A 12,575-nucleotide genomic window follows, 5' to 3' on the forward strand; every position below is an offset into this window, starting at 1 on the left:
GGGATTTGCACTTCAATAAATTCACTCGTATTATATTCTCAAATGTCTCTAGAATTAGACCGTAGTCGCGACGTGATATACTAAATACAGTGCGACGTCTTTTATAATTTTGTCGGCAATATAACTTCGTATTCCGGAAACGCGACGGCAAGTACTTTCACCGTGACTGCGCGGACATACTGTACGAGTGTCGGTCGCTCCTCTGTCTCACTCACACACATCTGTGTACTCGTCCTTGTACTGCTCTGCTCTGATTGTTAGCCTTGACATATATACTGGCGCTGGGAGGGGTGGTATCTCTTGGCCATGTGACCGTGAGTGCGTAATTTTCTTAGATTTTAAATTATTATAACTCAACAACCATGGGATGGATTAATTTGAAATTCACAGGGATTAACTTTTATGACGTCCGCTACAATTCAGCGTTTGTCCCGTTGAAATTGGTTCAGGCGTTGAAAAGCTTGCGAAAAGAAAATTATTTTCGAGAAATATCTGTAGGGGAGGTGAACTTCGAACGACAGGTGGCGTCACTTGACTCCGCCTAGTGCACTCGTGGAGTCTGGCACATGCTGGAACATTCCTTTACTTAGATGTTCGTACGTCGGACGGATATTTTATGCTGGAATGACGTTTCTTTCGATTGATATGGACCAGGACCTAGGCTTTCCTGGTACATCTTCCCCTTGGTTGGACGAAAAGAAAATACGCAGGATTTTCTTTTCCAGGCTTTACTCTTCCTGTGATACATATTGTTTTAAATTGGCTCTCTGGAATTGGATATAGCTTCTTCTGATAAGGAGACAAGTCATTTTCATCAAGATGATATTCGTAGCCAGCTATCTCTCCAGGCTTGTCATCGAACACACTTGCAAATTTTTGTAGAACATCATTTTTGGCCTCCTCCAATTTTAATTTAATTTCCGGGTCTTCAACCCCGCTGGCTATTGACATTATATAATCCGGACCTATGATGGAGTTCTCATTGAATAGGGACTCTGCATCGTCCTCACTTTGGTCACCCTTTCTACATTTTGCTACGGCTGGCGCAACCTCGCTTACAGCGGGCTTAATTATGTCACCACCGGCTTCTTCAAAACGGGCTCCATTCTCTTGAACTTCCAGGTCGCTTGGTCCTACCAGCTGTAGTCCTACTGAATTATTCTTTAATCTTACGAGGTTGGCATCATAATCAATGGTTCCTTTGTATTTGATCATAAAATCTGATCCAAGTATTAAATTGAAGTCAAGACGTGATACTACCAAAAATATGTGTTCGAATGACTGACTGTTAATTTCAAACTCTAAAAATGCCTGGGATTTACGCTTAACAACTTTATCAGGAACTATCCCTCTTACTTTGATCTGAGCTGCAGGCAATAACAAAACATTGTTCTGATTTTTAAGTGAGTCTACAAGCCTATCAGAAATTAAAGAAGCTTGCGCTCCAGAATCGATGAGCGTAATCACCTGTAGGTTGCCTGTGCGTACTGTTATGACAGGTAACGAACGTGTAATGATTGCCTTGGTGTTTGTGCGTCGGAATCGTCAATGTGCCAGTATTTGATAACAGCAGTACAATAGTTTGTATTCTCGTCCTCATCGTGTTCTGTAGTCAATCTCCCTATTGTGAGATCGGCGTTCTTTTATAGCACCTGTCGATTCAGGATCAGTTGATCTTTGTTCACGTGGTCCGAATTGACGTTGGTATTCCAGGGATGTGGCTCCAAGCTCATCAGGATTACGATTTCTCTCCCTGACGTATTCCCCTGTATCCTTCCATCCACTTTCGAGTTCTCGTCGTCTGGACTCACGATTTCCTTCAGGAGTGCTTTCACGCTGTCTCCATAAATTCCTAGGTTGGTAAGGGTGTCTATCCTGATTCCTCTGACGTCTAAAATTCCGGAATCTGGTTGGGTTGGTAGGGCTTAATCTGCCTTCTTCACGTGTCCTGGGTTCCTCTCTCTCCGGCGGTTTTTTTCCGCAGAGTTCGTATTTATTTCTCGACTCCTGTTAGTTATCGGACTAGATTGGATATTAGCCGTATCTAACCTGCGCAAAGTAGCGTCGAAATGTTCCAATGTTTTAATGTTGGCAGCGACTAGTATCTCTTGAACATGAGGCGGATATTGAAGTGTCAGGATCTGAATGAGTTCGATATCTGTCAAAGGTGGATCAAAAAATTGTAATTTCTTTAATTGCGTTAAACAATAATCTGAATATCGGGAAGTATTGACTGAAGTACTGTATTTACTAGAGTAGAGTTGCATCTTGACGAGGTGTTGTCTTTCAGAATCCCAAAAGCGTTTAAGAAGTGCCTTTTTAAAGTCGTCATAGTTTTTAAAGTTGCTCTTAAAAGCTATGAACCATGACAAGGCTCGTCCTTCTAGAAGCTTGGATACTACTCTAAGTTTTCTATCGTCATCTACCCTATTCTCTTCTAGGTAATCGTCGACATTTAACAAAAATTCTCGAGCAGTATACTCGTCACGTCCTGAAAATTTGACTGGTTTGTCATCCGGTACTTTAATGAGGGTTGTTATGTTGTGTACTTCCCTCGAAGAACCAGGGATTGTGACGTCAGTCGTATGTTCTTTGAGTTTAATTTGATTCAATTCTTCAGACAAGGTTTAAATTTTGGAATTAATTGAGGCGTCTAAATCTTTTATTTAATTTCTCAAGTCAGTTTTAATGACTTGTACGTCTTTACAGAAAGCAGCTATCTGGGTATTCGTGCTGTCTAGCTGTCCTGTAATACGCTTGTCGAGTTCTCCTTGCGTGCTCTTAATTAATCCTTTCTCGTTTCGTAATTTGCCCACGTCGTTCTTTAATGCAACTCGCAAGTTTTCCTGCACCTGAGCTAGCTTTACTTGAGCTTGTGAGATGTTACCATGGGATTCTTGAAATTCTGTCCGTAAATCTTTGAGTTCGGTGGAAAATGCTTGAACGGAAGGAAGAACATTTGTAAGATCTTTGTCTAAAGACTTGACGACCTCTGTCTTTATTTCTTCCTTGATAGACTCTAAGTTTTCAACAAACTGATCCCGCATGTTTTTCAATGTGGCTTCGACTTGTGCACTAGAATCAGTAAATTTCTTTTCGAGGCGAGTTCCAGCTTCACAGAATCGTTGCTCGATAAGGGCACTGGATTCAGTGAGCCTTTTATAATGACTTTATCGGCCTCTGCAACCTTAGTGTTCAAGGTCCTGTGAATTTTAGAAGTTAAGTCTTCGACCTTGCTGCTTGACTCATTTAACTGCGTTTGCAGTTGAGTATTAGAATTTATTATTTGAGCCTGCAATTGGGAATTAGAGTCAACTATCTATGACTGTAGTGCGATTATTTGTGTATTCATTTGAGTCTTCAATTGGTTATTAGACTCTACCATTTGCGTATTAACTCGATCTATTTGCGTGTTCATTTGTGCTATCTGGCTGTTAGACCTACCGATCTTAGCATTCTGATCATTAACTCATTGCGGACCGCGGACGGCGTAAGACGTTTAAGCTTGCTCCTATGCTGTGGGCCGTGGACGGCGTAAGACGTTTAATGTTACGCGCGAAGCAATGCTGTTTATATTCGTCATCTATGCATTCTTACACCTTAGTCAGCGTTACTGGTTGTAGCATGAAGTTGGTTGACCTTTTCGAGATAACCCTCGCGTTGAGTGGGCTCATGTTTATCTTAGCTGTCTTAGCGGGAATATCTGAGCACTTCCTCGCGCGTCAAGACGGTACTTGAGGTTCCAATGCAGTGCGTGTAGTTCTTGCCGAGTGTAGTATAAAGGCTTATAAAACGAAATTTCTTACGAAAATTATTAGATATTGTTCACAATGATTCTGGTGATGAACTTATACCTGAAATACTCAGATAGTGAAAGTGAGAGTGACGACGAAATTCCGATTCCCGAATCCGATAAGCCTATAGAAAAAGTGAAGTGCCTGATGCATAACATCCTAGTTATTGTCCACCCGTTCCACCATTTACAAAGAATTCAGCTATAAACGTTCAAATAGAAAATAAGCAGGATATTTTGAGTTATGTGAGTATTTTCATGAATGACAAATTTTATCAGTATGTGTGTGAGCTGACCAATCTATACGCGAGTCAAGTGATAAGTGCGGTGCCCCGGCCTTTCACAAAGAAATCGATCATGCAATCGTGGAAACAGTCCAAAATCCTGATATAAAAATGTACTGGATCCAAGACCCTGTTTTTCAGACTCCGATATTTTCTAATACAATGTCCGAACACGCTTCCTTCATATTCTTTCATTTCTTCACTTCGGTGACAGTAATCATTATGCCGAAAATACAGATTGGCTGTATAATATTAGACGTATTTGGAACCTGTGACACCAGATATCACACCCTAAATATTTACTAGAGGTAAGGGCAAAGTATCATTTTCCTAACATTTATAGTTTAGGAGTAATTGTAAATTGTATTGAGTGATGCACGTCAAGAGGGCCGGGCATCAAAATGGCTGGTCCAGGCATTCAAGTGTCCCGCTCAGAAGCAGGCACTGAACGTGTTAATGCTAAGCCTAAGAGCTTCGATTGCTGCAAGTAAGTTATCTATGTTTCCGGAATATTCGAATAAGTCAAATACAACAAGTTCTTCGTGTTCGTAATAGTTGCAGTCGAATCCTGTACTCAAATTGCAATTTATTATGACTTGAATCGAACCCTGAATGTTGCGGTTATATCTATTATTACTGGCGCATCATCTATTATTATGGCAAGGCTCCAAATCGAGCCCCACGTTGGGCTCAATCTATTATATATTCTATCCTCTCTGTACCAGGAAACGTTCTTGGGTAAAGGGCATGAGTAGGACCTCAGGGAGTGGAACTTGGTTTTGGAGCCGATACAGAGTAGGATAGACTCGCAGAGCGAATAATAGATGGTTATACATTTTTTTAAACAATTTATTAATTCTTCGCCCTGCAATATGATTATTGGACTCAAATCTGGCATTGGAATTAAAAGTTTAAACGTAATCTTCTCGAATTCTGTTCATGAAAATTAAATAAATATCACTGATTCCAATGTCTTTCATATGTGAGAATTAGATTTCCACCTAAAGTCTTTCTAAATATGAGCACACACTTGTAACTGCAAATTGACATGAGAAATTAAATTTCTGTTAAAAGTTTTCAGTTTTTCAGTTTGTAAACGTTGATGTATAGCACACTAGAAAAGCCTAAAGACTTTCTATGAGATATGAAAATTAAATTTGAAAATTAAATTAATCACAAAAGAAGAACTTCTGAGAAATTATGAGAACTCTGAAATATTTGTTCCCACGCGGCACTGAAGTTTCCACTGTTCAAAATTAATGAGAAAATTTTAGTCAGTTTGTTACTACTCAATTAATGAAAGAAATGTTGCTACAAATGTTGAAGGATGGACATCTAGAATGTTCCGTGGAGAATCAGGATCAGCGATGTTCCCTTAACACACCATGTTGACGTCCCCCGATGAGGTGATGATAGCTGGAACTGGATCGTGTAGAATTGCAGCTCGTTAAGGTGATTTAGCGCACACGGAAAATTCACTTGGTGCGAGTAGTTATCACTGACACTGTCATTTACTGTTGAACACAGTTTATGGTGTAATTGAACTTTAAGACGTTAAATGAATAATCACAGTCCTTTCTGTATGAAATACTATTTAAAGTCGTTACTGAAAACGTCCATAATGACACAGTTCACACTTGAAAAAGCACAGTCTATAATCACAGTCTTTGAACACGGTCATTAAGTCACTAAGGATTATTTTCTGATTATCTTGTTATTATAACGTCATATTACCTCAGAAAAAGTTCTTAGTATTCACCCAGTTTACTACTGTAAGTTGTATACTAATATGGCATGAACACTATATGAATAAAGAAACACAGTTCGATGCTCGAAAAGAAATGAGTTCTGGTAATTCTACACATTAGTTACTGTTCATGGTAGAAGGTCAATATCATGTGAGGTAAACTAAGTCTACACGTAATGATATATTCTGTGAACGTTAAATATTTGGGATTTGCACTTCAATAAATTCACTCGTATTATATTCTCAAACGTCTCTAGAATTAGACCGTAGTCGCGACGTGATATACTAAATACAGTGCGAAGTCTTTTATAATTTTGTCGGCAATATAACTTCGTATTCCGGAAACGCGACGGTAAGTACTTTCACCGTGACTGCGCGGACATACTGTACGAGTGTCGGTCGCTCCTCTGTCTCACTCACACACATCTGTGTACTCGTCCTTGTACTGCTCTGCTCTGATTGTTAGCCTTGACATATATACTGGCGCTGGGAGGGGTGGTATCTCTTGGCCATGTGACCGTGAGTGCGTAATTTTCTTAGATTTTAAATTATTATAACTCAACAACCATGGGATGGATTAATTTGAAATTCACAGGGATTAACTTTTATGACGTCCGCTACAATTCAGCGTTTGTCCCGTTGAAATTGGTTCAGGCGTTGAAAAGCTTGCGAAAAGAAAATTATTTTCGAGAAATATCTGTAGGGGAAGTGAACTTCGAACGGCAGGTGACGTCACTTGACTCCGCCTAGTGCACTCGTGGAGTCTGGCACATGCTGGAACATTCCTTTACTTAGATGTTCGTACGTCGGACGGATATTTTATGCTGGAATGACGTTTCTTTCGATTGATATGGACCAGGACCTAGGCTTTCCTGGTACTATATATATATATAAACAGCATTTTTTATGTAGCGTAAACTTGTCAGTGATAGAGAGTTTAGTGATAACATGAAACAGTAATGACAAAAATAAATATATATACAAGTATTAATATAGTGAAAACTTACGTACTTATCTAGACTGCCGATGTTAAGTCCGTTGTCACCAAACGCTATTCCAGGACTGCGGTCATGGAAAGTTTTTGGTGAGGCACGCTGCGCGTGGAGAGGGGAGGGCAAGAATGGGAGGGGCCTTGTAGAGCGATGTGGATCTCTCCTATTGGATGATTAAATCGAGTACACTGTACAGCGGAGAAGGGAGAGAGAAGTAGGGCGGAGCGGTTGGAGCGCTGTGGAACCTTCCATCAACATTGGAGAGGGGAGGGAGGTTATTGACCTACTTCATGTTAAATGTACATTTATGTACTATGGATGAATGCAAATTAATAACTTAGGTGAATAAAGTAAGGGACGGTATTATTCTTCTTCTCCTTATTATTATTATTATTATAAACGCAATTTAATGAGTAGGTGTTGCCAGATATTATGTGAGTAGAGCGAATAGGGGAGATTATTTAAATGTAAATGCTCATTCAGGTTATTTGCATTAGCATTTTTTGCGACGTAAACATCTATTGCTTCTTTTATATTCAAAGATTTACTTTTATTTTCGAAGTGTAACATTTTTAGATCAGTTGTGATGTCTGTGAAATGGTGTGAACAGTCGTAGATGTGCTCCCCGAAGGCTGAATGCCGATTATATCTGATCGCGTATTTGTGTTCTTTGTATCTTGTACGAAAATTACATTTTGTTTGACATATATATGTGGCGTTGCAGTTAGGTTCTTGGCACTTGAGTTCATATATTCCTGACTTTGAGAAAGGGTCCTTTTTGTTTAGGTTGCACCTGCTGATGTGTCTCTTTAGTGTGTTATTCGTTCGAAAGGCTACTTTACACCTTGTTTCTTGAAAATGTTAGCTACTTTATTATATATGCATATGACGTCATCCACGTATCTGCTCCAGTGTAAGATTCCTTTCGAAAGCTGGCCCATTAAGAAGATGTTTTCGAAGTTATTCAGAAAAATGTTTGCTATTATACCTGATAACGGTGAGCCCTAGGCTAACCCTTCTTTTTGGCAATATATTTTGTTGTTGAATGCAAAGCAATTTTGGTGTAGTGTTGTTCTAAGAAGGTTAATAACTTCTTTGGTTTCTTGTAGAGAGGTGTTTTCTTTAAGAAGTTTTTCGATAATTTTAATGGATTCATCGATTGGTATGTTGGTGTACATGTTAGTGATGTCAAAGGATATCATACGTCTGCTCTCTGTTATTTTAAGTTTATTTAGGTCTTTAAGTAGTTCTAGGCTGTTTTTAATTGATCTGTCTCCTTTAAGTGAAATTTTCTCTTTTAGAATTAGGTTCAGTTGTTTGCTAAAATTGTAACTTGGCGCATCTTTAAAATTTACTAGTAGTCTAATGGGACACGGCTCTTTGTGTATTTTGGGCAGGGCTCTTAGTGTGGGGAGTTTAGGATTTTTGATGGTGAGGCTTTCTTTTCATTGGTTTGTGAAAACGAAGACCGTTTTCTTGATAGCTTGCTTTATTTGTAGGGTCGCGTTGCAGTTCTTGAATACCGCTGTTGTTGATAAATACTATCGTTTTTTCTATGTAATCGTCTTCCTTCATTATGTGTTACCTTTATCCGCTTTCGTGATGATAAGGTTGTCGTTTTTAATTTTGTTCTTAACTGTTTTCAATGCCAAGTATTGTGTGGCGTAATTCGGTTGTTTGGTGAAATTTTCAGGTGCGATTATTTTTAGGCCTTCGTAGGTGGCTACGTTTTTTATTATTTCTCTTTGTTGACAGGGTATTTTGTTGTAAGCAATTTCTAAGTTAGTGATGAGCTGTTTTATGTTGTTTTCGTTATGACGTTCCTGGCAGTTGAATTTGAGAGCTTTATCTAGCAGATTTATTTCATTCTTTGAAAAGGTAGTGTCTGATCTGTTAATTCATCTAGGGTGAAAATTCGCGAGTTTGTTGTGCTTAGCGTTTTCTGGATTTTTCTGTTTAATCATTAGGTTACGTATTTTATTGTCAATGACCTTCTGTTTCCGGATTGCTTTCTTTTTAATGTAATCGTGTAAAAAGTTGAAGTAGGACGTCCATTGTGTGTGATGCCGGAAGTTGCTTAAGTTTAAATGGATGTGTAGAATTTGTTTATTGATTTCCTGTTTCTTTATGTACGCGATTTTGTATTCGTTTCTGATCCATAGTAATTGTAATTGAGAAGTTGATATTTTAGCCGAAGTTGTTGTGGGTTTAGCTTTTATGGGCATGTACTTAGGAACGAGCTTCAATTCCAGACATTTATTATTGAAAGTAATTGATTTGTCAATGTTCATGATTTTAATTTTAAGTGATTTGGGGTTGTTGGCTTCGTAATTTGCCTGACTGGACGAATTAAGTGATTTGATAGAATCTGAGGATGATCTTGTAGAACGAAACATGTCATTCTTTGTATGTTAGTGTGTATTTTACAGGTATGTTCATAGTGTTATAATTTACATTGTATTTGCTGTGTGTTTGACAGACTGAAAAGCCTTTCTTACATTTAACTGGCGGAACTACTTCGTCAAATTATCTATCTAGGAATCTCCGTATCTCCCAATCCCAAACCCCTCGGCTGTTGAAGGACCAATGTAGAAATTTGACGTCACCGAAATCCAGGCTATGCTGACGGAAATGAAACCAGGGAAAGCCATCAGTCCTGCTTATCTTCTGGCAGAGTTTTGTTTCTCTCAATGGGGGGATGTAGCAGTGTGGCTAAAGCAAGCTTTCCAATCATTAAATCAAAAAAAGGTCCAAACCAACAAATTGGTAATGGAGTATCCATTCAAAAATAAGGGATGCCCTGCCGATTTCAAATTACCGCCAATCATGCTTTTGAACCACGTAATGACAGATTTCAAACAAATCTGCCACAAAAGGATTAGCGATTTAGCCCAGCATACAACAGGCCAAACTGGATTTGTGTAAAACTGTGGCGCAACAGGAGCAACCCACGCTGCATGGCTATTATTTGAGAAACAGTGTGAAAACAATAACAGGCTTCATCACGACTTTCTGTACCCTGAGAAGAACATCCATCGGGTACCTCATAAGCTTATCAGTCAGCGCTATAAGAACATGGCATTCCAGAGCATCTTGCTGAGAGGGTATAATTGCTCTGCGAAGAACCAAGGAGTTATGTTCAAGATGCCGCAGTAGCGTCTGATGACTTCCGCATAATTGCAGAATTCCACCAAGGCCATGCCTTATCACCACTGCTGTTCTTTCTTGTGACTGACACCATTACATCAGACATGTACAGTCCAATACCATGGACAATTCTCTATGCTAATGATATAATTCTGGCTGCAGACAATAGGCGCCGAAAAGAAGACTGGAACAATCGACTTAAGCAATATGTCCCACGCTTCAACAAAAAGAAGACAGAATACCTGACATTACATCGTCAAGAAGTTGGAGCAATGCATATTGACAGTGAATGTATAGCACAAGTATCTTGGTTCCACAATCTCTGATGAAGGCCGACTTTACTGAAGAGGTCAACTTAAGGATATACAAAGCCTGGCTGAAGCTGAGAATGACAACGTGCGCCCTTGCGATGCTCAGATGAAGGAACATCTGAAATCTAAGATCTACCGAACTGTTATTCATTGTGTGATTTTCTACAGCAATGAATGCTGGCCAGCTAAAGAGGAGGTACAGTGCCAACTAAGCATCATGGATACGATGGTGCTTAGGTGGAAGACTGGCATAACTAGACTGGATCACATTTCAAATGATGTTTTAAGAAAATATTTTGGTATTGCACTGATCCAGAAGAAAATTGAGGAAAGGCCTGTGCACTGGTTTGGGCATGTGTTGATTGCAGAGGACAATATATTGAGACAGTCAGAGTATACACAGATAGTCGGTGAAAAGAGGCGCAAGAGAGCATAAGACAGATAAAGTGCACAACGACCTGAAAGCTGTGAGACTACATACAGACATGGCCCGAGACTGAACTAACTGGAGACAATGAATCACAACAATGGACCAGGCAGGACTAACACTAAAGAAGCAGAATAACAAGAAGCAGACTGATGAATATTCTGTTATAAAAATGGGATACAATGGATATTTTACATATCCTGTCATTTAACTTCCTGTGTCTCAATTCTCTCTCCTAAAGCCTTTGTCCTATACCAATAAAGCATTATTTTTGCAAAATAGTATTTGAAGGACAGAACGCTTCTGGATTTCATGTTTAAGTAACTCCTAAAAATGCATTATAAATAAAAATATATAACTCAACAAAATAAAAATTTCAGGATTATCTGTGTTAATCGGGAGTGACAGATTGAATATCTGGTAAAATTTTACTAGTATCCACGAGTGGGGAGTTCATAAGTGAAATCTAGCCTGAATGGAATTTTGCAATTCATATTGCTGCTTACATCAGTCGCAGATGGCAGACGACCATAATAATTGTTATTTTCACCCCGATCATGTCTATAAATATGAAAACCATGGAGGAGTTGCACAAAGTGGTCAGCTCAGGGCCATATGACACTCTACAAGAGGAAGGAATTATTTAACACAGGGTGATGTGTCTCTCCACAAATGGCAGGTAATCTCATCACTAATTGGTAAGATCAGAAATATGTGTCTTTGCACAAGTCAGCAATTAGGAAATGTTATGAATCTTAAAACCTCTTCTTATGTAATTCAGTACCAAATTGACACGGCAATTCTCTTAGCCATTTTAAAAGAAGTCATTTAAGTTGCTGCATGATATTTGTAGACTGTTGAAATGAGAATCAGTATAACATAGTGTCTGAGGTAAGATCAAAGTGGGAAGCAGCAGATAAGATCTGGCCGACTGAATCCTACAGAAGCATCTAAAATCTATGATATACAATGGACTAAGCTACGTAGTCAATGGACTACCCTATGCCATGGAAAAAAGAATACACACAAAAGGCCTTTGCTGGTTTGAGAGTGTCTCTGCACAAGACATGTTTAGGAAGAAGAAAGCTAATATAAACTCCATCCAAAAAGAGAAACATGCGTTTAGTGTGTGAAAAGTATTTATAAGCAACATTTATATGGTGATCATGATACAAGATTGTACTGTAAAGTAGCCTATTGTGTCCTATTAGTCAAGAATTACAAACAGCGAAATTTGAACCTCAAAGAGTTAACGAATTTGAGCAATTCTCAGTTGTGTGCATGGTTCTACTCTGACTAATGAGAGAGTGTAACCAGGTACTGGGTAGTTCTGAGGACTGAAATGAATATTTCTTGCCGTTAGTTGTGAATGTAGAGTAGGAACATGTCAATGCATCACATAACAGATGACATGACTCTAACCACCTACAAAATCAAATACAACTTTCAGAATTCATAATTTCCATCACAAATCATGTTTGTGAGTCAAACCTTAGGCTATGGCGAGCGATTGCAGGACCTGCCGATACAAGGGCTCAGTTAAGAGCACCAATCCAAGATTATACAATTATTTTCCAGGGATTATCAAAGATCGTTTCACATAGTAGCCAGTAAAGGTAACCTACAGTTCAAAAATCACTACTGCATTAAATGTTTGAAAACAGGATATGCACTTGTGCTACTTTGTAACATCAGTGATTAAGATAACAATTTTGAAATAATATCATTACCTAATTATTTATCTAACTTTACAAGATAATAAATTCACTTACTTGAAGAATTTTGAATTTTTTAGGGAACCTGCACGAATTTGAAACTTCACTTGTAGCTGCCCATTTTATTAGTTTATACTAATTGCGTAAAAGTGTTTGCAA

This window comes from Anabrus simplex, chromosome X, assembly GCF_040414725.1.
Source record: "Anabrus simplex isolate iqAnaSimp1 chromosome X, ASM4041472v1, whole genome shotgun sequence".
Taxonomy (NCBI): domain Eukaryota; kingdom Metazoa; phylum Arthropoda; class Insecta; order Orthoptera; family Tettigoniidae; genus Anabrus; species Anabrus simplex.